The sequence below is a fragment of the Oxyura jamaicensis genome, chromosome 7, assembly GCF_011077185.1.
Source record: "Oxyura jamaicensis isolate SHBP4307 breed ruddy duck chromosome 7, BPBGC_Ojam_1.0, whole genome shotgun sequence".
NCBI classification, from domain to species: domain Eukaryota; kingdom Metazoa; phylum Chordata; class Aves; order Anseriformes; family Anatidae; genus Oxyura; species Oxyura jamaicensis.
Genome location: NC_048899.1, coordinates 379,189 through 406,291, shown reverse-complemented (window position 1 = coordinate 406,291; position 27,103 = coordinate 379,189). Strand labels below are relative to the sequence as shown.

Genomic DNA, 27,103 nt, shown 5'->3' with positions numbered 1-27,103 from the left:
GCTGACAGCGCCCGGTACCGCTTGCTTCCCCGTGCTCGGCGAGGGACTCGGGGGAAGCTCCTCACCACAGGGCCCGTCGTTGGGGAGTTGAGCCGCCGGAAGGCCATTGCAGGAGGCGGCGGCCGTTGCGGCCGTTGCAGCCGTTGGCGGGGCGGGCCCGGGGCGGGGCGAGGGGCGTTTCCCGGCGGGCTGCCGGCCCTGCCACCGTCGCGCCCTGCTGCCGCCCTCCCTCCCTCTGCCGCGGCGGCACGGCTTTGCTGCGGTCAGGCGGCTCTGAGGTAAGGAGCCGCCCTGCCCTCCCCTCCGCTCCGCACCTGCGCCGGAACCCCCGGGAGGGTGAGGAGCCCTGCAGGGAGTTCGCTGTGGCAGCGGGGGAAGCCGGTCGCTTCCATAACGCTTAGCGACCCTGAGGCGGGCGGGCCCCTCCGGCGGTACGGGGAGCGCGGTCCCGGCCCCTTGGCCCCTCAGCTCCGGGCCGGGGTGCCCGGGGAGCCGCCCCGCAGCCGATCGCCCTTGCCCGCGGCTCTGCCGGCCCCCGGAAGCCGCTGGAGCCCTGTTGGGCTGCGCTGCTCAAGGCTGTTCAGTAACAGCTTCGGGCATAAATGATTAACGGGATGGGAGCTGGCGCTGTGCCGGCGCAGCCCTTCATCCCCGCCTGGCTTCGCAGCCTAACGCGCTGAGCCAGCGCCGCGCTTGCTCCTGAAATACTGCCTCACGTTTCTGTACGGGCTGCGGAGCGCCACTGCGAGCCCTCACCTACTGTACTGCAAGGTAGGGATGAAGGTTGCCGTGCCCCAGCTCCTGTTCCTGCACGAGTGCACCCGTTTAAGGATTTAATTTGTCTGCACCACGGTAAAAGACCGCTGAGGTGATAGGGCTTTTTTTTTAATATATATATATAAAAAAACGTTGTCTTTCTTACAGTGAATGCAAAACTTAATCGTTAGGCGTGGAATTTGTTGGTAAGCAAATGGTAATGGTAAGAGCTGTAATGAGCTGGTAATGTAATTTTATTTTTTTATCATTATGCAATGCTTCCTTTGCTGAGCTATAAATGAATAGTGTAAGTTTCCTCCTCAGGCTTGTCATCATGCAGTCTGAACCACTTTTACTATTAGATTTGTTTTCTTTAGGAGAGCTAAGAAGTACCTCAGAAACTCCATCAGTTTCATTCCAGGTCATGTTCTTCTGCATTGGTTTAGTTAATTCCAGCTTGAACACGTACAAAAGCTTTACATACTTCAAGGCAACTAACAGTCTTCTGTGGGAATTCCTTTCTGTTAACTTCTTTATTTGAATTACCAGTGTATGTTATGAAGCATCTTTCTCTTGTTTCTTTGGGCTCCTGATGCAACCATAAAATGCTATCCAAAACGTGATTATTCAAGGAAGGCCTGCTAATGACTTCGTACGTTGAAAGTTGAAAGGAGTGCTGCATCTAAAATGCCAGGGCTAACCAGGAACATATTTGCACTAGCCATGCAAGAAGCCCTTCTGGGAGGTAACGTGTTGAATGCCACTAGTTAGAGTCTTTAAGCTGCTGTGAGCAGGACACTGTCTTGCCGCAATTGTTTCTGTGGATGCAGTCAAACTGCGTAAACATGGAATGGTTTCCAGGTTAGAATGGGCTGAGTTTTATGAGGCTCCATCAGAGCCTGCTGAAGCTGAATGTTGCTGCTGGGTTTTGAGTGTTCTGCTAATTGCATTAAGGGAGTTGAAGAAGTTTGGCAATTTAGGAGAACAGCAGGATCTGTTAAATGTAATGAGACGCCAGTCAAGATAAGGATTGTACTATGTCAGGTGCTGTATAAGCATGAAACAAGGTAAGGTCACAACTCCGGGAATTGTACCGTATAAGAAAAGTGTTATGATTAAGGTGAAGGAAATTAAATGTCCTTCAAATTGTTTACAAGACTGCCCTTATCTGAAGGGTCTGCCTCCCTGGTCCTTACCCAGGCAGTTGCTTCTGAACTTAATGGACCCTGAGAAGGAACATGTGCTTGAGTCTGTTTTGTTTGGCAATAAGTAATAAGCCTAAAAATTGAACACAGGCATCTCCAAGTACTTTCTGTGTTGAGGAAGTTTGGGTTCTGAATCTAGATCGGTTTTTCTTGCCTATGCTTTCTCAAAGAAAGGGAAACCAGGCTATGTCAGGATACCTTCTCACCACTTCTGAAATTTTAAGGGCATACTTGTCCAGAACCGAAACCTATGATTTGAGTCTAATTTTAAGAGAAAGCACAAGATTCCAGTGGCCTGAAAAGTGACTTGTGTTTTGTGTTCTCTCCTAGCAGTGGTGGAAGTACCAAAGCCATGCCTGTCAGTAGTTACAGTAAACCTGTGTTTGGTGGTAATTCCCCTACATCATTATATTTGTGTTCTGTTTTGCCCACATGTTGCCTCTGTTGTCATTCTAGGGCCTGTATTTTCCAGTATGTTTTCAGGGCTCAAGTCTTAAAGGTCTTTGTACAGTGTTAAGTAATGTTAGTCATGCAGAATACAAAAAAAAATCCTCAAGCACTTCCTCAGAGCAATCTGAAGTGGTGCTTTATGCATCCAAAGGAAAGGTCAGACTCCACTTTTCACTGTGAACTGGAGGATTTTAAAAGTAAAGCTACATAACAGTTTGGAGCAGAAGACTCAGGCAGTGAGGCTTCGCACAAAGATCAAGGGAAGAAAAACAACTTGTAGGTGATTGTAAATTGTAATTAATTTGTCCTTAATATTAAGGATTTTATTTTCTGTGCTGCTCTGGGGGAATACAACCTCGTACCTATTACTGTTGCTATTGTCTCCTATGTCCTTACTAGTTTTGTGCGCTTTCCCTATCCTTGTGTTTCTATCTCCTTCCTTCGGCCCTTTCTTCTCTCCCCAGATGGTTCACAAGTTTTTCTCTTCAAGTTTTCTCCATGTACAAAAATGAAGAGTTGAAAAATAGTTAACATTGATAGAAAAGTGTCTATTTTAGTCTAGACTTCTGGCATCTTAGTCTGTTGCTTTCCCCCTGTTAAGAGTTACTTGTAAGCATCATTGTGTAGCATTATTATATCAAAAAAAATGGCCCTGAACTTCACTGATATTAGCAGGGGGCTGCAGAGTTCACATCTCTTCGCCCTGTTTGTTTCTGAGCACCTCGAGCTCAGGTAATGCTGTCTTGTAATACACCAAAGCCCAGCTCCGTACCTGATGTGATCTGATAGGATGGTCAGAAGAGCTAAATCCCGTTCATACCTGGTGTCTTGGCCAGTAGTGTGCACAAAATATATTGCTTCATTTCAGAAAGGGTTGTAGGAGCACGAGGAATATGAACTCTGGAATGCTGGAGAGTAAAAACCAGACATTTTTGACTGTTTAGTTTCACAGTATGTGGGTGGAACAGATGGGTGAATAGGGCAAGTCTGACAGCTGTGACTTTTGTTTCTGAGGGGAAGTGCAGTAATTCCCTTAGTTTTGGATATGGATTAGAAGAAATCAGGTTTTGCTTATTAGCGCCGCTGTCCTTCCTGCTGAAAGTTTGTCTGAGTGAAGCTTATTTAGAAACTCCATAATGAATTCCTGTGTGCAAATCCCATTTTGGGTGTGAGTGCATTTGCATGTAAAACATCATAACTGAAAGTGTGACTGGGGCTGGGGAGAAGCGAAACATTTTCTTACTTTTCAGAAGTCAGCAGACATTGACTTTTTTTTTTTGTGGGAGACTTCAGAAACAAACTTAAAAAATAGTTAAGAGTCAAATGCTGGTTTCTGGATTATAAATATATATATATATATTAATGAAGAGGCCACTGTACACTTCATACGTAATAGCAAATTTGCTCAATTACCAAGTGATTATTAAGCAACAATCACAATGCTTTTAGCTATTATCCCAGTGCAATTACACTTACACTAGATCTCTTACTAAAAAAAGCTTCCAGTGATTTTATGCTTAGACAAGGCAAATAGTGCTGTAGACCCTAATTAGGCATTTGGAATAAAGCCAAAACTCTGCATGCATTTTCAGCTTACCTTTTAAAACAACTAATATAGAATGTCTGTCCATCTTTTAGTAATATGAAAGAGGCAATCCAAAAAATATGCTTGGCATATACATCGCAGGAAAGGGTTGTGGCATAATGTTTTCAAAGCCAGTTCTTTTCTTGGTTTGCTCTTAACTGAAGCTATAGTTTCTTCAAAAGCATGAGTTACAAATGAATCTGCGATACTTTGTGACTCCTTGTCCTTTTCCTTCAGACAAAAGGCCATTTCAATCCGTTGTGGACTGGTCACTGATTTTCAGGTGGTCATTCAAGAAAAGAATGGTGATTGGCCTTCATAATAGGCCTTTCAGTAGTCTCTCTAGCGGTTTGCTGACTGAAAACAAATGAGTATGGTTGTGTACTGTATTCAGTGTTTAAATTACTGGTAAATCTAATCTTTCAAGTATTGAAAAGGTAAGAATTCAAAGAAGCTTCACCTGTTTGTGAATACCAACATGCTGCTGCTCGCAGTTGGAGACAGATTTTGGTATGTTTTCTAGTTTAATGTTCATTGGTGAAAGGTCTGTTCCTTTTCTTTTTTCCACCTTAAATGTTAGGTAACTTAAACCTGATGTTTCCATGAACTGTGTTATTTTGAGGTGGTTGATGCTGTTCTGTGTCCTCAGTGGTGTGGAACAATGTTATCTGCTTGTGCTGTGCATGGCCAAGTGGACAGTGAGTATGATTTCTTGGAAGTGTGGTTATCCTGGAAAGTTGTGGGTATGTTTTGAGTTAGCGCTAAAGAAGCTCTGCTATAACTGTTGTATCAGCAGTACAGTCTCACTGAGTTGTTATCCTTCAGTGCTGATGAGACCAACCTGCCTGGCAGCACTTCAAAATAAACACATGCCCGCATTCGGGGCAGTTAGCCTGGTATTTGTTGTCCTATCCTTGTGTGAAATCTGTGCAAGGATTTGTGGTGTTCTACTGAATCTTATCTGGAACAGCACCAAAAGATGTGCCAGTATGTACTGGCTTACACGCATGTCCAATGTGTGGCTTCCACTTCTGCGTTACACTTAAGTCATCCACTTTTAATGTTTAAACAAGTGTCCTGTGTGAGTATAACTAACGGCACTAACAACCCTACACATGCAGTCTTGGTATGGTAGTACTCAGACTGAGTGGAAATGTGTTCAGAGACTGTGGTTTATGCTAGCCATGGAAAAAATTACAAGTCTCAAAATGTCATCGCTGTGGGACTCCTCCTTACTGTATTGATGGAGGGAATAACTATCTTATGCAGTAATACTAGCCTGCACAGAATTTGATTTAGTGATCTTCAGGACTCAGTCTGAATAAAGTGTTGCCTTTTTTGCAGTTGTGTTTTCCAATAATAACTTAGTGCTGGCTGCAAATTGTTTTGAGCTGGCTGGTCTGTTAAGCTGTTGGCATGAATTTGTGCTTTCATGTTAGGATTGGAGCTTGTGTTCCTAGCTCTGGAGCTGATGAGGAGTGTGATAGTATGGCGGCAGAGTGCTTGCACAGCACTTGGGTGGAGAGGCTTCCATAACTCCTGAGGGTTCCCATATACTGCAACTGCTTTGCTACTGCACTGGAAGAGGGAAATGTATTTCTCACAAAAAATCCATGAAGAACTTGAGGGTTTTCTTCTTTCACAACAGCCAGATTACATTGGTAACAAATGTGGTGGAAGCTGGAAAGGAATGGATGACACATCTGGCCAACATAGACAGACAGGTTGAAAGATAAGAACAAGAACAACAGAAAGGAGTTGGAAGGTCAGGTGGAGTGTTGGATACATGGAGCTGTAGCATGGGTACGACAAGAGGTGGATCTGCCAGTGGTGCCCTGAAGAAGCCTACTAAGTGAGGGAAGTGCATGTGAACTAGAGCAGCTTCTGTGTAAGAAGAGTGCCTGGATGTCTTTGTGTGAAGAGTGCAGAAGATGGTGGTTGGAAAGAGCCCTGGTGAGAGTGGAAGATCCCAGGCGCTAGAAGGAGCACTGGCAGTCAGAAAACACCAGGTTTTCAACTTTATATGTTTAGATACTCCAGTGGAAATGAAAGCTTGTGAGGTGAGAGTAAGGGGGGTGGGGTGGAGGATTGCAGGGAAGATCTTTTCTGCGTGATGGTAGTATACGATCAGGGTTTGTCTGGCTGTAATGGGAGTGAGTGACAGATAAGGATCTTCCTCAGGTACGGCCACATGGTTAAGGATGTAATGGAAATGGTCTTGCACCGATGCATGTCTGATAATGAGCCTGATTCTCATGGGGCTTATGCTCACTGAAATACACCAGGCAAGTTTGCTCCATTATCATTGCTTTCTTGTTGCTCAACAAAGTTTTTTCACTTGTTCTCTGTTGCTAAAACTGTACACCTGTCTTTAATATCCATTCTCTTGTGCTTTACTCACCTACACATGCTGATTTGTTACCAGATTGCAGGTGGGTCAGAAGGCTAGAGAACACAGCGTAGAGTTGATTACAGTAGCTGCAATGAGATTTTTTTACGTGGCAAAAAAATATTTTATCCTAAAAGGGGTAAAATAACCTTCTGAACAGTGGTGTGTAGGGGAAACACTGGGCTGAACAGACAAGCAGCTTTACATTAGAAGATCTCTGACGTGCTAATGTTTATCTTTGTGTGAAAGGGGACTGTGGATCGTGTCATAACTTGTCTGGCACGTGCTTCAGTCAGGAAATTGATACCAGTGAAGTTTCACTTCCGTGATACTGGTGTAAATTTTGTATCTTGTCTTATGATCTTTTTAGTTTTTTATTCTGCTATTTTTTGTTATGAAGTTACTTTTTAGTATGAGACGGTTCTAACCCTCGAATGATGTAATGTATTGGGTCTGCAGCACAGCATGTAACCTCTCAATTCTTTTCTGTCATAAAAAGCTGAAGCCCTTCTGTCTGAAAGAGGTGAAATATAGGTCCTCTGCAGGTTAGTTCCTGGGGAAGCATTTCACACTAAGGCTCTGTCAGTGCTCCACATATGTTAGCAGTTCTGCAGCCCTTCTGATGTGAGGGGGAGTTGAGCACTATGTCCTTCCCAAGGAGTACCGCACAAGAGGCAGCTGTGGAGCAGGCTGCAGCAGTGTGCTGCCTCTCACTCGAGTGCTCCGGTGCTTACATAGTGCTCAGTCCTGGAACTTCTGTCAGCCCTGTGAGTGTTTGCAGTCCACAGAGTGTGTTGCAATGAAACGTGCCCTATAATGTGAAGAAAAATATTTTATTTTGTAATGAAGAAACCTACAAAAACAAGGAAATTCTAAACAAGGAAATTCTGAACAAGGGCAGACAGTTTGGCGTTCTCGAAAGTCACTCTGCTGTTGCCTAACCTGGCAACAGATGGTCGTGTATGTAAATTCATCCATTACCCTGCCATCAGCTGACAATGAGGGGTTGCCTTTCTCTTCACTAATGGGATGAGCTAAGATTCCTGTGGTAGCATTTTAACATGATTTCCTTCTCTGAAGTTACACTGTATCTGACCCTGATTATTTTTACTTACTCAGCACATAATCCCATAGGAAAGGTGGGAAGCTTCTAATTGCTGTCCTGGGGCTGGATTTTCAGAGATGTTGAGCACAAAGTTTTAATCTGAGTTGTGTTTAATCAGGTCCTCAAAAAATCAGACTGCGGGTTAATGGTGTTACCTTCCAATGCATTTTAACAAGTTGCCAAAGAGAAAACCAGATTAATTAGGCTGTTGCAAGGGACATATTAAATGGAACAGGAATCACCTTGCAGTTGCAAGGTCTATTAAACTGTAAAATGTTAAGTTATTACTATTATTGCATCATATTACAGGAATAAGACAATGTAAATGCAATTATTAATTAAACTGATAGCACTCTTAAGATACTACTAAATATTTTAGTTGTTCTCTCCTGAAAATAGTATCTTCTTTTTAGATAGCATCTGAGCCTGATATTAAAGATTCTGTAAACTAAAAAAAAAAAGTCTCAAGATTACTGTTATGACAAAAAATGGGCATCTTATGTCATGATATAGTGCTTGTTCTAGGGTGAACTCTGCCTATCGGGTTCTGCATCGTCACTGAGCTCCCTGAGGTTTCTTCAGTAGTATGTATTTAATAGAGGAAAATGGTCAAACAGCACCATAGCAAGTACCATTTTCTGTGATAACAAAAGACCTGTGTGAAGACAACTCATTTCGAAATCATGGACTGTAAGGTAGGAGTGTGGTGAAGCATCTTTATCATACATGTATGGGAAGAAGGCTCTTGCAGAGCTGCATTTCTCCTGCAGGCCTTATGGCAAGCATGGGAAAACCACTGGAGCTGGCACCAGCTGGCAGCCAATGTGCTTTGGAATGACTGTTGCTGAGCGTACTGTTTTATTTTTTAAACAAACTTGGTACTAGACTTCTAAAAATTTTTAAGGTTTGCTTTATATATATATTTATATACATAAAGCGCCTATCACCGTATTGATAAACACTCTTTGGAACCACTCTGATGGCAGGGGTAAGAACAGGATTTGGCCTGTTGGTACCTGAACACCTCTGTTTCCAACCAATTAAAAAAAAAAAAAAAAGCCACAAGAAAAGTTAAGGGTTTAAGTTGTTTTCTGTTGTTTTTTTAAAAACATGCAAAACCACACACAAATACAAAAAAAAAAAAAAGCATATGTATACAAATAAACTGTGTAGTCAAAGGAAATGCTGAGCAGTCATGATAGGAACAAGGTAGAAATGTATCCGCTGCTTGTTTTCAGCCCTCCCTGGAATCTGCTAGGTAAGATTTTTAGTACACGTGATACAAGGAAGGCTAAGGAAGTGTGGATGATCTGTACTGTTGTACATCAGGAATGAAACAAAGATGGTGGGATTTACTCCAGTCTGACACTATATGCTTTTTTTACATCAGTGTCAAATTTTGTGTGGCTTCTTCATTAAAGGGGTCAGGCAGATTTATCATCCCACAGCTTGATCCTGCATCGGGATCAAAAGAAAGAAATGGAACCCAGCCCTGGCCTTTCCTAGCTGTTACCCAAGATTGCTTGGAATGCCATTTCCATACTTGGAGCATACGCTGAAATTTGGAGCCATCCAGGAGTCTGGCTGCTTTTGATGAGAATCCAGGATTTTTGTTGTTGTTGTTTTTTTTTTTTTTTTTTTTTTTTTTTTTTAATAAGAGTAACTTGGAAGTTGGCAATTTTGACTCAAAGTGGCTAAATGAATTCAGGCTGATAATTTGTAAAGAAAAGATTCAGCCTGAAGTTGCATGAAGTAATCAAGTTCTCATAATTCCTTGAACTGCTCATAGGGTCCTAATGAGTACATGTTAGCAGCCATATGATAACATTCATGTGATTACTGACAGATGTGAGCATTCCTCTGTTTGAAACATAAGCAGCTTAAGTGCATTGAGCATCCAACGATCGTTCCACCAAAATGACAAGCCCCCAGAAAAGAACCATTTGTATAAAACATCTTTCAAAGCTGTTATAAAAATGTCTGTGCAACTCCATTTCGTATGCAATATGTGTATATAAATTGTAGGGCCAAAGCAACACCTAGATCTCTGCAAACTTATGTGCGTTGCTGAAAATTTTTAGTTTCTTTTTTCCGTAACGTTAAAGCTGTAGTATTCAATTTCCAGTTGTGCAGGTATTGATTTGCCAGTTTCTGAGTTTGTCACTTAGGTGAAACAAGAAGAAGGGGGGGGGAACAACACCAAGCAGCTCACTGTTCTGTTGGCTTAAGGAATGCTTGTTAAGCAACCTAGCACAAGGATCTTGACCACCCATGGCTACATTGCCTTTCATCTGGGCTCCCTCCAGAGCTCTGCCTCAGTCAGTTTCTGAATTATCATTTAGAATCGTTTCGTTCTTTTTTTTTTTTTTTTTTTTTTAATTCATGGCTCTATCCCTTACGCTCCCATGATGATATAGTAGTAAAATTGAAGTCAAAGTAGTATCCTCAGGAAAGGCTATATTTACAGAAACCTCTTCTTAAACATCACGTGTATAAAGACTAGTTAATGGTATTTCTGATAATCAGTTGGACTTTACATCCTATTAGAATATTATGTTTTGTCTTGATGCTTTTAATTGACATATTTTTAATATTATTATATATTATAGATATAGTTAGGACCTTAAGCTTGAAAGTTTTCCTTAAATTTCTGTTACTTAACCATAAAGCATCAGTGCCGAAGGAAAACCCATCAGAGGTTTCATATTTGTTTCTTAGAGGGCTAATGTTATGTACTGTGCTCTATTATAGTTCATATTTCTTCTTTGCATCTGCATTACATTTTTTTTTGGATTGGGGAGGGACAGGTCAGTTGTGGCAGAAGACTGGACTTTGAGTTTTTCCTTTTATTCCTTAAGCTGGAAGTTCTGACATTTATAATAGGGAATTGGTGAAATTTGGGGGTTCAGTTTTTCTGATGCATGCATAAAGCTGAATGTTGCTGTCCTTCTCATGTTAAAGTGTGGATGGGAATGGGGTAGAGAACTGTTTATAAAATGATTTGCAAAACTGAATAAAAATATAAATGAGATTGTTTCAGTGGTTACCTAAATCATACAGTTCTGGCGTTTAAGCCTGGCCTGTCCAAGGTTGTACTAAGGACCACTTATCCCAGAACCAATGTATTCTGATGGCTCAGGCACTAGTCTAGTAATCCATCTGTTTTTCTCCCATCTCTGCTCTTGATCCATTGCATTACCTTTTAGTCCTTCCTTGCCAACCTGCATTTCCTTTACTTTTTTTAAGTATCACATGTCAGATACCCAAAATGCACCTAATCCAATTAATCGTAACTCTTTCTGCAGATACTGAGTTTACCTGCACCCTAGAGATGAATTTCTGTCATGAGTTTCTAAGCCCTTAGTATCATGATACTGCATCGTTTTATTTTGAAGGTCTGGGTCTGTGAAGAAAGGAGCACTCTTGCCCACTTCCTGGGTTTCTGATCAGTCTCTGATCAGCCTGTTGCTCAGTTATAGGTATTTTTGTTGTTGCTTTCTCACCTGTCCCTTCTGTACTTTGCATGTGGATTTCAGCCATTTGCAGATCAGGTAGAGATTGTTTCACTACTTTGGCAATTCTGTAGCTTTAAGTGTAGGTTTCATGCTGAGCACTTGCCAGTGACAACGGTTGTATATTTTAACTAATGAAAAATGTATTGTGAAAAATCACTGTATTTTAACTCAAAACCTGTTTTAATTGGAAACTTGCAACAAATTCATAGCACTGTTCAGAAAATGTTGAATGAGTCTTACTGTTATTGTTTGCTCAAACTATTTATTGTACCCAAACACATGGAAGGAAAAAGCTCTTCTAAAAATGCCCCAGCTACAAATGGCTTCTGACCCTGAGGCCAATCGTAAACTTCCAGGAGCAATACAAATCAGGGTCCTGTGAAAGCCAGGAGTGTTGTTTCCCTGAATAAAATGATCTGAATCTTGTAAATACTAAAGGTAAGAACTGAGACTCAATACCAGATATCCTGATGCATGCTTTTCTGAACATCTCATCAATATAATGAGATATCTTGTTTTGATTAAAAGCTGATGACGGCACCTCATTTTTTTCTCTATCCAAAGTGGTACTGTATTAACATCTGTGGCCAACATAAAGCATCATACATGTTGACATGGCAGGTCTTCCTGGCCATGTGAGCAGGGATAAAGAGCCAGGAGACTCCTCCACATTGTAGAGATACTATGCAAGGGGAAATACAGGGAGCAGTTCACAAGCTGAGGGTGACAGTGTCTTTCCGCAAGTCTTACAGCTTCACTGTGAAATGGATTAGGGATAGACATGCAACAGCTTTCCATGGCTATCAAATGCCGTTGACTCAGCAGCTCCTGATGGTTTCCTCTCACTGCAAAAAGTGGTTTGGACTGTGCAGCAGCCCATGTGCCTGTATGCTTCTACTGTGAGTCACCTGGTGGAACCTTGGTTCACTGCTCTTAATATTCTGCATGCGTAGTGGCATGTACCTAAAACACCATTTCTCATCTAGAGGGTCTCATAGGCCTGTAGGAACCCTAATCAGATACTGCAGGAAATAATGATGAAGAGTGGCAGCAATGGACTTTCAGTTATTGAATACTTAACAGTTTGCTGTTAGTATGTTTTGTGTTAAACGAAGCATTTGATTATATACAGGATGTAAAAAGATGTAGGCATTTCACTCTTGTTTTGTACCTCAGTTAATTCTACTTTTACAGTATACTGTAGTCCTGAACATACACAAGGGGTTGCTTGTATGACTTGTCAAATTCTTGGCTCTAGTAATTCACTTGGAGAACAGAAGCGTACTTCAGAACTGAAGGTGAAGAACACTAATGTGGCTGAGGTAAATTTTGTTTTTTAGCATATTGGCCCATTGAGGTCAATGCAAAGTGGTCAGGCAGCATGTGTTTGAAATCTGCAGCATGTGTCTGAAATCTGCTTGAAATGTTAAGAGATTTGCTGACATATGAAAGCCTCAGTTATTCATGCTGAGAGCTGTGGTTAAAAGGATTATATTGAGTTCATTTCATCGGTGATGTGAGCAGAAAATATCCAAAAGCTCCATCTATGAAAGTTAAGAGACCATAGAAATAAGAAAGGTAGGTTGTAGCTGTATTTGTTTGTATCATCAATATACTTCGTACATCAATGTACTGTGAGTTTAGAAATCTGAAACAAGTGTAAGTGTAATAGTTCTTAAAGCAAAGGTTGGGTTAGAGATGGTAGCTTGGCCACGTTGCATGCATATAAGTGTCTTCCAAACAACTTTCTCATTAAATATAGCATGTCATTTCTTTTTATTCAGTGTACCATCAAGTATGCAGACTATGTCTTGTGGGTATTGCTGGAGAAACTTCACAGTTGGTATACCAAAGACACTTAGAGCAGATGTGCCAAATTATAAGCCAGTTGCTGAGGTAGTGTCAGCAGTAAATACGTGTTTGTTTCTAGGAAAGTAAATACAGACTGGAATTCTGAATCAGGAATCAGTGATCCGTATAGAGGGTGCTATGCCAATAAACTCAGCCAACCTACGATTTCCTTTAGCACAGGGTGGATCTGAGTTCACTGGAGACATTCCAGATTTGTACCTGTACTTACTTTTATCCAAGCTCATTAGCAGAAAAGAAAGATGTATTTTTGCTTTATATTCAAAAAAAAAAATCCTTCTTAAGTAAAGGACTGACACAAGCATTTCAGCTGAAGCCCAGGCCAACACACTTTAATCAAAGAAATAGTGAATTCCAATATGAACATTTTGCTCCAAAACTTTAGAGGTTATTTTGTTATTCATATGTCATTCCCATGAAATGGCATAAGTTAATGTTTCATGGATCCTTGGGTCTCAGGGCTATGAGAGCTCTGCATGCTTTCCTTTGTGATGTGAAATATGACACAGGAATGAGATCTCATTATACTCGTGACTGAATTTGACTAAGATCCCCTGGGTAATTTTGCTCCTCCTTCCTGTTAAAACTTCAAAAGAATCTAAAGCTGTATTTGTAAATTGATTTTGTTATACATTTTTTCATTATGATCCCATTCTTAGAATTTGTATGCAACAAGAAAAGAGGGTATTTTCCCATTCTTCATGGAGGGAAGTAAAGATTGGACTTTTATGTTAGAAGGAGTGTATCTAATCCCAAGTGCTCTATAATATAAAACCCAGGGCACGTGCTTCGTGGTTCTGTTCAGCTCTTTGTCGGAAGGAAAGAGGGGTGTGAAACAGCTTAGAGGACATCTGGCCTGGGAGTTCTTGGTCTTTCTCCTTTCCAGAAATCAGGATGGAGTGAGGTGGAGCAGACTGAAAGGATCGCATTGGCTCCTGAGCAGGGTGGGTGCTCTCAGAGCAGGACACAGTGCTTGCTCCCAAGGGTGATGCGGTGCGCATCCCTCTGCTGGGCATCCTGTCAGTAGGGATTGCCAGCTGATAGTCTCCTTTGTGCTTCATGTCCTGTTAGGTTGTTAGAAAAGTGGACTCTCAACACTGTAGATGTGATGTGATTTAGCATTGATGAAAGGTTCTGCTCTTCACGTTCCTCATGTGATGTTTGAAGCCCCCCCCCCATGTACCAGTGTATCTTGGATGGGATGTTTCTAGGTACAGTCTCTATTTGGGTCATTTAAGTGTATTTTGGTCACTCAGTAGTTGGTAGCAGACAGTAAAACCCAGTATCAGCTGGGTGTTAGCATCAGGAAAAGCTGTAAATCTCTTCCTCAGGATTAAGTCACCCCCTGCAGATTGCACAGCATCTGCATGTTCTATGTGTTAAGCACACCTGCTGTACCTGTATTATGTTACTTTTGGTGCTGATCTCACTGTCATACCTGTGACATTTAATTTCTGTAATGCTATCTACTAAATTGCCCTGTAAGCTCACTGTTCACAGTACTGATGCATTATCCACCTTGCACTGATTATGTTCAGTAGGTGCCTTTTTTGTCTCCTGAAATTGTACATCATTCTGTGAAAAGCACCTGTTCTTGGATATATTTTCACTGCCTACTGTTTATTTAGATAATCAATTCACCAACTTTTTAAAAGCATCTTGTATGTATTATTTTCTTTGTCAAATTATGATCGTCTTGAAATACGTGTATATATACCAAAACATACACACTGGTATTGTTAATAATAAAATGTTTACTTTGGTTTTGAATCAGTTGAAAAAAAAATGCTTCATAAAGTGCTGGAAAAAAATATGAGACAGAAGGCATGATAGAGTGTGCAAAATATGAAGTACTACTCCCTTCATAAGTTCCTGTTCTTCCGTTGGAAGGTTGAAGACAGATTACATGGTGGATGTGCCAATTTGAAAACAGTGGTGATAGTATGTTAATTGAGAATGAGGTATTCCAGCTGTCATTAATCGTAGAAGTTATAAAATGCTTAATTGTTCTGACTTAGTACAGATGAATGGGAGGATAGTTTCTCCCCGGAAAATGACACTGGATTTTTTTTGAATGTAGTTGTGTTTTTTATTATCTTTTAGAATTAATTATAAGATTATTTTGTGTAAGCTAATGTACGTATATTTACAGGGCTCTGCACTGAATATTCTAATAAATCTGTGGAGCTTGTTTTTAACTTGTCACCACTTACGCTGTTTGAGACATTGTTTTTGAGTTGCCAAACCTCTATAAAAGCAAGCTTTTCTGGCAGCTTGGCCTTTCAGTGTGCAAAATTGGCAAGTAAAACTCACAATGGACTCGAAGTGGCAGCAGAATTCAATTAAGAGGAGAGGCAATTTTCACACAGAGGCATATCCTCACTCATATTCACACTCTAGGCGTATCCTGGCTCATCAGGATATCAGTGATTGCCTTAACCAGGGCTCTCCAGCTTTGTGATGTTGCTTGGTTACCATCATTCCCACAACTCTCAAATAAAGCAAAGCAAAGCAAATGTGTTTTGTTTTGTTCTTTTTTTAAAAAAGTTCCAGTTTATGGACTGGTCTACTGTATAGATCCAAACAAAATAGAACTGTAAATCCTCTGCAGCTTCTTTAATGATCATTTTTTTCCTCAAATATTCCACTTGGCTACTCACAAAAGCTTTCTATTTAAAATATGTTTTTGTCAGTAAATTGGACTAATTCTAGGATTCTGCACAAACTCATTAAGTTCAGAAGCTAGAATCCTGGCTAAAAGTATAGAATAACAAATAATGGTTTGTGCCATCAAGTAGACTTATCTGTTTTGCTAGCTGCAGCTGGGATACTGCCTTGTAGATATACTTTACGTGCATCCTCTGAGGGTAGCGAAAAGGCCACAGCTTAGCTTGGAATACGTTAGAGAATATTTCATTTATTAACGATGATAATGAAGAACTGTCATAACTGCTGGCTGACAATCTCGTGTAATTTTGAGTATTTCTGAATGTAGCCCTGTACTTAGGAGGATAATTTTGACTCATGGGCTCATGTGTTTCAGTGAAAATCCTCATCTCAAATCCAGTTAGCCAATCTTGACAAAGTATATGGACGCTGGGGACTGAATATAGCTTAAGTACCTGGGTAGCTGTTCTGTTGTCATCTCTGTCGCACAGACGAATCTCTATGAAATGAAAAATAACTTTTTTTAGTCACCCTCAGGCTGAAAGAGAAAAAAAATTGAGATGGCCATTCTGTGGATATCTTACAAATGAACATAAGTGTTGGGGGTTGTTTGTGTTTTTTGTTTTTAATGAAGTTAATTCCCCAGATAACGCTTTTCTGGAAACTTTACATGTGGATCAGTTTCTTCATAAGCAGTAAAAAGCTTTCATAAGTCTGCTAGAGTCATTAACTGCATGCCTAGAGTGAGTTACAGAATCCCTCTTACTGTTTCTGAGAGCAAAGAAGGCTAAAATAATTGGAGATACCTGAGATCACCCAGAGATTGAGGAGGAGAAAACCCACATCTATGTAAACAAACTCTGGAAGGATCTATCAGAAGTATGAACATGGTAGGAAGCAGGCAGCAATTCTTGTAGGAAGCAGAAAAGCATTGCCTGATGTTAGCTGTCTGAGTGCTAGTGCTTTAGCAATGCCCACAACTCAGTCCTCTCTATTTTGCGTTTACAGTGAGTCTGGTGGTTTAGACAGTGAACTTCTGAGAGATGTTCCCCATCTAGTGAGATGCAATGTCTTTAACTGTGTGGTGTTGAGTTTCTAATGCCATATGGCTCACCTATGTCTGTGTTACAGGTCCAATCCAGCCCCAGTTTAGTCAGTAGCAAATGGATCGGGCCCTTAATGCATTGAGAAGAAAATACTGGCTGGCATTGAGATAGCAGGAATAATGGACTGAAATAATGACAGATCATTGTTAGGAGAGTAAAGACACTTACAGACTTTTTACCTGTGGACTTGTTTTAAAAAACTTCTTTGTAAAGAGTCTGAGGCTTATCTTGATGCTCTAGCTCATCCATCATAGAACCAGAAAGAGTTTATATCAGGTAAAAGAAGTGAATTATTGATATTCAGGTCCTTTAAGACTTATAGCAAACACAGGTTTCTTTTCTAAACCATGTTATTTCATGCTGGTTGAAACTGAAGCAGTGCCAGTTGTATGTCTGATTGCCTTGTATGCTCTCTGCTGTGAGAGCCTTCGAGAACAATTTTTCTCTTTGACAAGACCACACAGAATTTATAGGTTTTCTTCCTCACTGCAGCTGTTCTTCATTTACTGTAGTTCGCTCCTGGATTGGTGTTGAACATGGATCCTATCCTTTGCCCTACTGTGTTATTCCATTTGTGTCACTGGACAGAAATCTGGCATAGGAGGTGAGCTGGTCCAGTCCTGAAGCTTTTATTTGGTTGTTTCCCAGTCCTAAAGTCAGCAGGCTTTTTGCTATAAAATCTTTGGCAAATACCAGGTAGAAGATTATTTTAGTCAAGAAGCTTGTGCTGCGTTCTGATTGTATGCTCTTTTGTTGTAGTAAGAAATGCACATTGTAAGCATCTGTATGAACTGTCCTCCGAAAGCTGGATCCTGCTGGCTATTCTTAACACTGCATTCCCTGGCAGGAGCTAGAAACTGCAGCAAACAAAATGAAATATCCTGGCTGAGCAGCAAAGACAGGCGGAGTTCAGCCTTGGGAGGACATTACCTAAATGGCTAGGCACTGAGGTGCAAAACAGCAATTTTGCAAATATGTTGAAGTTGGGCAGTGACAGACGAGGAGCAATGCTTACATCGACTACATCAGAGCTCCTGGTCAGCCTGTGTTGGGCATAAGGTTGAGGCTTAATGTCTTCAGTGTCTTTTATAATTAATCAAAACTTAAGTTTGCTTTCCATGGGCTAAATAACTGTGCACTGACAGCTAGGGAAGTGTGATTGACTCACTAGCTTGGGCCAAAATCTGAAAACAAAAAAGGTCCAAAAAAAAAAACCTAGTACCAAAATTCTCAGCCAAGTCTTGCTGTTTTAGTGTAACAGCCGATGCTAAATAGCCTCTGCATCCAGTCATGTCAGCTGTAGACTCTGGTTCTCACACTGTGTTCTGTTCCTTCAGTGACTCATGACTTCTGGTTAAATTCAGAGTTTTGTTGGGTGCTATCAGTTATGTTTTAAGTTGGGGTTGTGATATAAGACTGGAGGACTTTATTGCTTGCTTCCACGAGGTTGTGAGTTAGATACAGTCAGGTAATTTTCAGTTATTTTTAGTGCTGATTTTTGTCCCTAGGCCATACTTTAAACTCTATTTTGGCCTATGTTTAGGATATTTCCTCAGGAATGGAGGTGTCAGAGGTTATATTTACTGTTAGGATCTAGAAGGCTCACAGGATTGCAGTGGATTTAGCAGAGTGCAGTGTTCAAGCTCTCCTGTGTGACAGGTGGATTGTGAAACCTCAGGTGAAGGTTGGGGTCAGGACTAGGCATCAGAGGAGAAGTGGTCAGAGAGCTTGTTTTTCTCATTAAAAGTGTAAAACAAGATCACATAGGATAAAGACTTCTATCCAGAGTTAGAAAGTTCGGTTCTGCTCTAAACCCATTACAGCACACATCCCTATGGACAGCTGTTGTGATCTAGATTGCATCTTAGCAGCTGGTTCTAGTGCTCAAGTGTGTCATGTGTCACATTTATACCAAGATTAGGGAGCTGTTAAAAAGATCAGAGTTCAAGGTGGGAGAGATTTAAGTGCTTGGTTTATTTGTATGTTCTCCAAGGGTGTAGAATTGTGATAAGACAAAAATGTAATAGGAATCACTGCTCACGTTCAGTTTTGGTGCTGTTACTTGTCACTGAGTTCTTTGATGTGAGGTTTGGGGATGTGATGTCTGAATATCTGCTTTTTTTTCTTTGTGTCCCGTTGGAAGGTACAGTGGTTGAAGGTTCTGAGAGGGTGTTTAATGGTGTCTCTTCCACACACAATGCTTTCATCAGCCATAGATTTGCCAAAATGGGATATGGGCTGCCGTTTTTAAAGTGTTAAAATATGCAGCGTTGCAGCACAATTTCTTACTTCAGGGTCTTTTTCTGTCTGAAAATACAAAATCACTTTGACCTGTGATTGCAAGACACAACTTTTCATTATGGTGGGAAATTACCTTAAATATTTGCAGACTGTGAGCTACAGTATTTCACTTTTATATTATCAAAGAAAATAAATTTCCTTTTAATTGTTGTATGTTTACTCTTGATTTCCTTTCTCCTCCCTTGAGTCATTATTTCCTGCATAATGTTTTTTTTAATAATATGCCATGGTGTTCCATGAGGACAAAATGGTGAGTCAGGAAGGTAATCAAATTATGGAGGGTTGTCCTATATGAATTCATATATTTTCTTCAAGGTATTGCCTCTTACTTGGTCAAACTTGATAGAAGTGGTAATGTTTGGGAGGAAAGCAGCTTTACAACATCCGATAAAACATTATTTTTGTAATTTTTTTCATATGGTTTATAGTTGTCTTGGTTACCTGCTTTGTCTTTTTTACTGTACAGTGTTGCAAAGCAAAGGCTTCTGACTTCAATTTTGTGTTTGTGTTCTGCTCTCAAAGTACAATAATTACAATCCTAACTTAAATAATTTTATACCAGTGACCTTATCTCATACCAGAGGCTACATCAAGAAAGAGCTTCTAAGATTACCTGTCAATTTGATCATCAATATTTCATGAAGTTCAAGAGGACAAAAATAGTTGAAAGAACTCATAGCAAGGGGAGGGAATACATTTTTTGAAGTTGTAAAACTCTTCTATTTTTTTGTTGTTGTTTTAGAGTGTGGGTTTTTTTAAGATTTTAATTTTCCTCAAGTTCAAAAACAATCGCTCTCTCAACTTGGCTTGAAGGATCAAAACTGAGGTTTAGCAGGTAGTGTATTATGCTGGGGAAAACACAATCACTAGAGCATCTCAATATAGTAATGTGCATAATCTGATCTGCTTAAATCCTAAAAATAACACCTGCAGACTATAGATAGTACTGTAAGTAGATAGGGGCCCATTTTTTGGCATAAGAAATTGAGTAACTGCTAGGCATCTTACTGTCTTGCTCAGTCTCAATTTAGGTGATAATTTCTCAGCAATGTTTGGTCTTCTGCATCAGAATAATAGCCTGTGGCTCTGAAAACGGGGAAATTGTTGCTTGTAAGTAACTGGAGGGCCAAATTTGTATACCAGGTCATGTACTTGGAGGGGCAGGGGTAAGGAGGGATTAGTATAGCCCTCAGGCTGATAAAAGGCTGGTTTTCCAGCTCCGAGAAACCTTCAGGTCACTATTAGAAGATGGCAGTTGTCTGTAAATCCTAGAAATAAGGCTGATATCTTTAATCAATTCTGAAAATGTTTTCCTATAGTTTCTTTCTACCTCAATACCTGTCAATAAAATAATTTTAATAATACTTAGAAACTCTGTACAGCTCAGGTGCTTGGATGTACAGTGCCATACAAATATCTACAGAAATAGAGTAGAATATTGTAGATACTGAATACTGGGGGCAAGTTTTACATCAGAATATGAGAAGAGTATAGTACACAAACGTGGCATGGGTTTTCTGTATGACTTGCTGTGGAGGGTTTGCCCTGTACAACAGCCAAGCACCCACATAGCAGCTTGCTGACTCCTTCATCCTACACCAGTGGGACAGGGAAGAAAACAGAAGGAACAAAAGTGACAAGTTTTGTTTCACAAGCTCATGGTTTGAGACAGACTGTTTAATATGTGAAGGAAAAGGGGTGGAGGGGAAGGAGTGGAAATAACACAAGCAAAGGGAGTTGATTCATTACCACCTGTGAACTGATGCTCTGTCAGTCTCTGAACAGCCACCTTGTAAACAACAGCAACAAAAGCCTCTCCTCTAGTTTTTATTGTTGAACTTGAATATCCCTCTGGCTAGTTTGGGTCAGCTCTTCCAGATGTCTCCTCCTAACCTCTTGCCTACCCCCAGCCTACTCACTGTGGGCAGGGGGGAGCCTTGACACTTCAAGAACTACTCAGCAATAGCCAAAACACTGGTATGTTATCAGCATTATTGTAGCCTCAGTTCTAAAACATAGCACCATATGGGCTGCTGTGAAGAAAATTAACTTCATCCCAGCAAGACTCAGTACAATTTTTAATGGAATGTAGCCCTAAAAGAATTACTCAAAGAACAAAATCCTGTTTTAATTGAGAAAATTATGTTCTGAAAATATTACAAGTGTTTTCTTCCATGTACAGATAGGAAGTTTCACTTTAGTATTCAGTAAGCTTCTGAAAAATTTTAAAAAGCCCTTAAATGTGTGCTTATGTTCATCTTTCTCTGAAAAAAAAATCTGAAAAGATGTATTTAAGTTTCATGAAATTCAGTAGCACTTAACTGCTTTTCTGAATTGATGCTGTATATTAAAGCTGACTGTTCTGCAGGAGCAATTCTGAAGAAAGGTCTGATGTTTGCACTGGGCAAGTGGTCTCAGAAATTGCTAGTTATAAAATTGCCTAGGCACACATCTTGTTGCAATTTATATAAATATTAAATATTCTGCCTTAAAATAATCAATACTTCGGTTTCTCTGAGTTTATTGTGAGACTAAACAGATAAATGCTTTCAGTATTAAAACTTTTTTTTTAGAATTACATGATTACCCTAAGAAATTGTAAAAGAAAAAATAAAATCTGATGAATGAAATCTTTGTTCAATTCTGATGAAAAATGTAGTGAATCACTGCCAGTGTGCCTGTTCCTTGCTGCAGCCCTTTATTTTTGATCAGATATACTGTTGGCAGTGGAAAAATAACTGGTAGCTGTTTGAAAACAGCTCAAGAAATATTTCAGGTTAGATTTCATTGATCACACTGATATCAAAGTCTGAAACCGAAAGCAGGTGGAGCTTTCACAGAATTTTCATAAAAATTAAAGGAGATGAACTCTTGAACAGGTACTTTATTTTTAGGATATGTGGACTGCTCTGTTAACTGCTAGCCCTTTATTCCACTTCTAATATTAAGATGGGTAAGCATTTGTTACTGGTGGAGAAAAGTATCACAAAAGCTTGGACAAATGTGTAGCAGTGTGATGTGTCTGAATGGAAGAGTTCAAGTTCTCCATCTTAAGTCTTTTCCTGGACTTTTCAGCTGGTGCTAACCACTTCAAGGAGAAATGTGATGTTACGTGCTCACTGTGTCACTTTTATAGGTAGCATAGGAATTACGAGTAAGCATACAATATACAGTGAATCTTCAAAGAAAAGCATCTGTGCAATTGCTCATGGCTTTTCAATATTGAAACATTGATTTGAATGAAGGTTTCCGTGAATGGTTGGGAAGGGTGAACACACTCATAAAAGGACACTGTGCAGGGAAGGTAAGACAGAATTGTCCCCTCTCCAGTATGTTTTGAAAGCATCAGTGCTTGAAAAGGTAACTTTTCTTGGGCACAGGTAGCTTGCGTTTTTGTTCTGTCTTTGGAGGGTGCACTCTGAGTAGGCTGGAAAAATCCTTATCCTCTGCTGCAGAGGAACAAACACCTTCTCTGAGGGTAATAGGATGGAGTGTATGTCCTGCTAGAAGGGAGGACCACGGCTGTGATTTGTGCCCTGTCCAAAAGCAGGGTGTACATGGGGATAAGGTGGTGAAAGGCTTCTTGTGTTTTTCTTCCAGCTCCACAGTTCAGACAGACTAAAAGGAGCCAAAGCATTCCGTTTGCTGTGCTCTGATTGCAAACAAGGTGATTAGACTGTCTGGTCTCAGTTAATGACCAGAACCCCAAGAAAAATAATGATGGATAAAATTAGAACAGCTCTCCCTATGGTAACATTATTGAGAACTCTGCATATGTAAGGAAGACATCTAGTGGAGCAGAATCTTTTCCTATGTAAGTTGCTTCTCATACATGGGTCTCATTTTCATCTTTGGATTGGAGAGTCCAAATACGGAGTTACTGTGGAGCGAGCACACTTCAGCCAAACCCTTGGTTTTGTGGAAGCCAGCAGTAGAACTCTGTTAACCACAAAAATCTAATTGCATCTCCCATCTGCGGCCTGCGGGGCCAACCCTGCTCATTTTGGTACGTTGTTAAATCAGAGACAAGAGTTTGTGGCAGTTCTGACTGCATGGTTTGTTTGCAGTTAGTCTTTCTGAATGACTGGCATGACTGCTCTTCATGAACAAAGATGCTAATTTTATGTAAGGCTTTGCAAAAATAGTCATACACTCCCCCCATCCCCACCCCCCCACCCCCAAGTAAAAAAAAAAAAATTCAGGGTCACCTTTGCCATTATTTGGTGGGGTTCTAGGAGACTGATATAGGGCCTTACTTGACAATAAGCACTGTCATCAACTCTTCCTGAGTACACAAACCGCAGTAACTTCCTGCTTTGATATGATGAACTTCACTCATCCCGAGTTTTGCTATGATTTGGGCTCTGTGGGGAAGGATAACTGGCTCACAGGGAATTCAAATAGCTTTTTTGGAGGAGTTTTGTTCAGCAGATGTTTGAGAAATGTTCCAGTTGTGATGAAGTAATTCTTTTTTCCAACAAAAACCCTGTTTGATTGGAAAATTCCCAGCCAGCCCAATTTATTGTTTGCTAGTTCTTACTACTTAAAGGATGGTTTGAGCAAGTTGAGAAACTGAAAATTCAGCTTTAGTGTTAGCTCTGTGAACTGGCACTGTTTCTTTGACAGTGCCTACATAGAATATATAGGAGCTTGTAAGTGCTATTGTAACATTTAAAAGATAAGGCATGCTTTTCTGTGTATTGCTTACCTGAAAAGTGCTGGTACCAATGTTTGCCCAAACAACGTGGGTATGGTACTCTTCAGTACATGGATGTTAGAACAGGTAGGGAGGGCATAGCTGGTAGCTGCAAATCAGAGCTTCATCTAATGCTTTTGAACACTAGTAAAGTGAATAATATGTTTTTTTTAGCCTAATATTTAAGTCTCTTAAATATTTCATTATAGAAGTTCTGGATAGAAGCAAAGTAAGGTCTGTATAATGTGCCACTCATTTTATGAATTCATGGGTTATGGCATGCTGAAGATCATCTCTCGTGAATTGGCAAAAAAACAGGCAAATCAAGAAGTGTTCTAGAGTATGTATCCCAGAGCTGTACAGGGTAACTGATTTACCTGTCTTTGAGAAAAGTGCCATCAAGGTAGAATATAGATTTATTTATTTGAAAATGTTCCTCAGTGGATAAACAAAATATCTTTTTATTTTGTTGATAAAGTTGCTCCATTAACTGTCCATGCCATGTTCATTTCCTTGGCTAGTCAAACAGCTTTCTTCATCAGGATTGTCACTGGCCAAATAAGAAGTCAGTGATTTTTTTATTTTTATTTTTTAAAGCCCCTTATATGCCTGGCTAACCCAGGGCTTCAGTTCATGCATGACAGGCAGTGCTTCCTATGCTACTGACCTTAAGAAGCAGAAAGATTTTCTCATGTTAGCTCGTTGTCCCCTTTTCTCCAGGGGCAAAACTGGTTAAGATACCTTTGCATCTTTTTGGCAATATACAATCTGCATTGATTGACTGTACTTCTACATTATTTTTGATGTACCTGTGAACAGCAATACTGAGGTAGTGTTTGTTTCAGCTGGAAAGAATAATTGGTTTATTTTGTTTCTCTAAAAATGTGCAGTTCAAAGTTCAGTAAACACTAATAGACATGTATTTTAATGTGCAATAATAAGTAGATTGCAGGCCTGTTTGAACAGTAAGTAATTATAGGTTAGCTTATTTAATGTTTTTGTTGTTGTTTCCAGGAATAATACCTCTTGTTAACATAGGAAATTAGGGTTTTTCTTGGGGGTAAGAAGGTGGGGGAGGAGAGGCAGGCCAGCATTTGTTCTAAATCTAGGAACAGCAAAATATCAGTGATATTGCTTTCAGTGCAGTGTGTGACTTTGTGGATACTGTTAGCAGGGGAACAATGTTGGGTCTGTGTCTGTTTATCATGCATCAGGTCACTTTAATAGAAAAATTTATAAGCATTTCTTAGTGTGTGTGTGTTGTGTGTATATACATGCAATTTAAAAATACTGTTCAAGGAAAAACTCGCATCTTCAAAGGGCGGCTGCTTCATATGGGGTGAAAATGAAAGGCTCCGTTTCAAGGCTCGGTTTTGCAAGGTTCAGACTGCTCTGACACATTTAGATCAAGTAATATGCATAACTCAAAGTATGTTTACACATGTTTTGAACATACTTTTGTCACCTGAGACCTAGCTGCATAAGACTTAGGACTTTCTTGCCCTCGTTTGAGTATCTGGCTTCATCAGTATTCATCAAACATGTTTCAGGGAGTACTTTCAGAGCTCTTTTAAAGTTCTTTCTTTCCCAGAGCTCACCATAAGCTAGCCAGCTGTTGTCATGAGTGCAGTGCTTCCTCATGTGCTCAGCCAGGACAGCTCCAGCAACTGCATTCAAAGCTCTCTGCCCTGAGATTTTTTCATCTCTGCAGCTATGAGGCTGGGCTCTGCTGTGCTTTACCATGGTCCCAACAGGCATCTGATGAAAGTCTGCATAGCTCCTTGAGTTCAAAGGAATTGCTGCAACCTGTTTTTGCTGAGAATCAGCCCTGCACATCTAGCAATGGTAAACTGGCTCTTCAGAGACCTCTGAACTGGAGAGAAGGAAAGAGCATGGGCTTAGAGCACTTAACAGAAAGAAGGCTGAAATGTGAGTAGCTCCATTCCCTTGAACTTAAGATTTATTCCAAGATAATAATTTATTCTAATGATCACACTGTACCAGTCTTCTGGTTGAAACTTGATTTTTTTGTGATAATTTTATTTTTTAACATCTAAAATCAGTGTGTATTTGGAGACTTCACTTTTGTTCTTCTGTTTGTACTGTACTCCCATGCCATACTCTTCTGGCAGGCCACGTTTGGACAACAGAAACACATTAGCTTGCACTGTTCCCTGGTATGCCATTCTGAGCTGATATAGGAGCTGACATAAGCAACTTAATGACTCGAGCACCTGGCAAAAATGACTTAAAAGATAATAAGCAGTCTGTAAAGACTGAAAGTCAACTTTTTTTGTTGTTGTTTTGTAGGGATCTCATGGAAATGTTGAATTCAAACAGATCATATTTTACAACTTCACTGCTCTTCATCAGTATGTTTGGCAAGATTCCTTCAGGCACTTGAGGAAGAGCAAAACTGTAATGTTTACTTTGGCAAGCATTGCTGTGGAAAGTGAGTTTTCTCAATCTGAAATATTTCCAGATCCCCCATCCATCTATCCTGCATATCAGAGAGGAACGGTTTCCTGGCCATGTAGCTGAAGCCTGCTATTCTGAACTGGACTTGGTTCAACTAGTGAGATATATGTAGTAAGCCTCAGAATTCTAGACATCTTTAGTTTATCCTGGATCAGGGTGGTGCTCGTGGATGTTCCACTAGGATGCCAGTCAGCAGAACGCAGCCCCTAGGCCCTCTGCAGTGTTTCTGGCCCCACAGTGGTGTGATCCATTCACCGCTGTGGTGAAGCAGTAAGGGTACAGAACCCCTTAGCACAGTCCCCTGTAGTGGAGAGCAGCAGGAGCCAGGCAAGTTACTACGTTATCCTGAGCAGTCGTTAACAATGGTGCTGGGATTCTTTCCTTTGGAGCCCTGAAGTGAGGAAATGCCTTCTAGTGTGTGTGCGTTTTTTTTTTGTTTTTTTTTTTAATTTATTGTAGCTTCTTAATGTATAGTAGTGTTGGCCATTGGTGAGTGTTTCTTTAGGTAACAGGGTTGTATATGAGTTGAAAAGAAGTGCAGTGGGATGCACTGCCATTTCAGTTTTGAATTGCAACTTCATTCCACCACCCTCACGTACTTGATTGTATAAACCTGGTGGTGGTTCAGATCAAATCAGGTCACATACCTCAGCTGGGATGTAAAACCAAATGAATATGGAATTTGAGTATGTGATGATATATACACCATAAAGAATCAGTGAGAAAAACCTCCTGGCTTAAGATTCCTGGCTCTCTGCTTCAAATGGTGTATAGTCATACAGCTGTAGTGAGGAGCTGGCTTGGAAATAAGTGTTTGCCTGTTAATCAGTATGGTAAAGAGGATGGGAGAAATTTGCAGAGATTGTGCCTAAGTTGTCTGGCTTTTTGCCAGGAAACAGCTTTTATATCATGTGAATACCCTTCCACAGAAAGGTCCAAGTACTGTGTAACAAGACTCTTCCAAAAATCTGATGGTGTTTT

The 27,103-nt window shown here is 40.4% G+C and overlaps 1 protein-coding gene across 1 annotated transcript in view; it reads left to right on the top strand.

Annotated features, from left to right (window-relative positions):
* Positions 1-255: 255 nt before the first annotated feature.
* SPATS2L (spermatogenesis associated serine rich 2 like) overlaps positions 256-27,103 on the top strand; it is a 74,445-nt gene continuing 47,597 nt past the window's right edge. The window contains exon 1 of the mRNA XM_035332399.1: positions 256-278. The gene's annotated coding sequence lies outside the window, so the exon portion shown is untranslated. The remainder of the gene's footprint in view (positions 279-27,103) is intronic.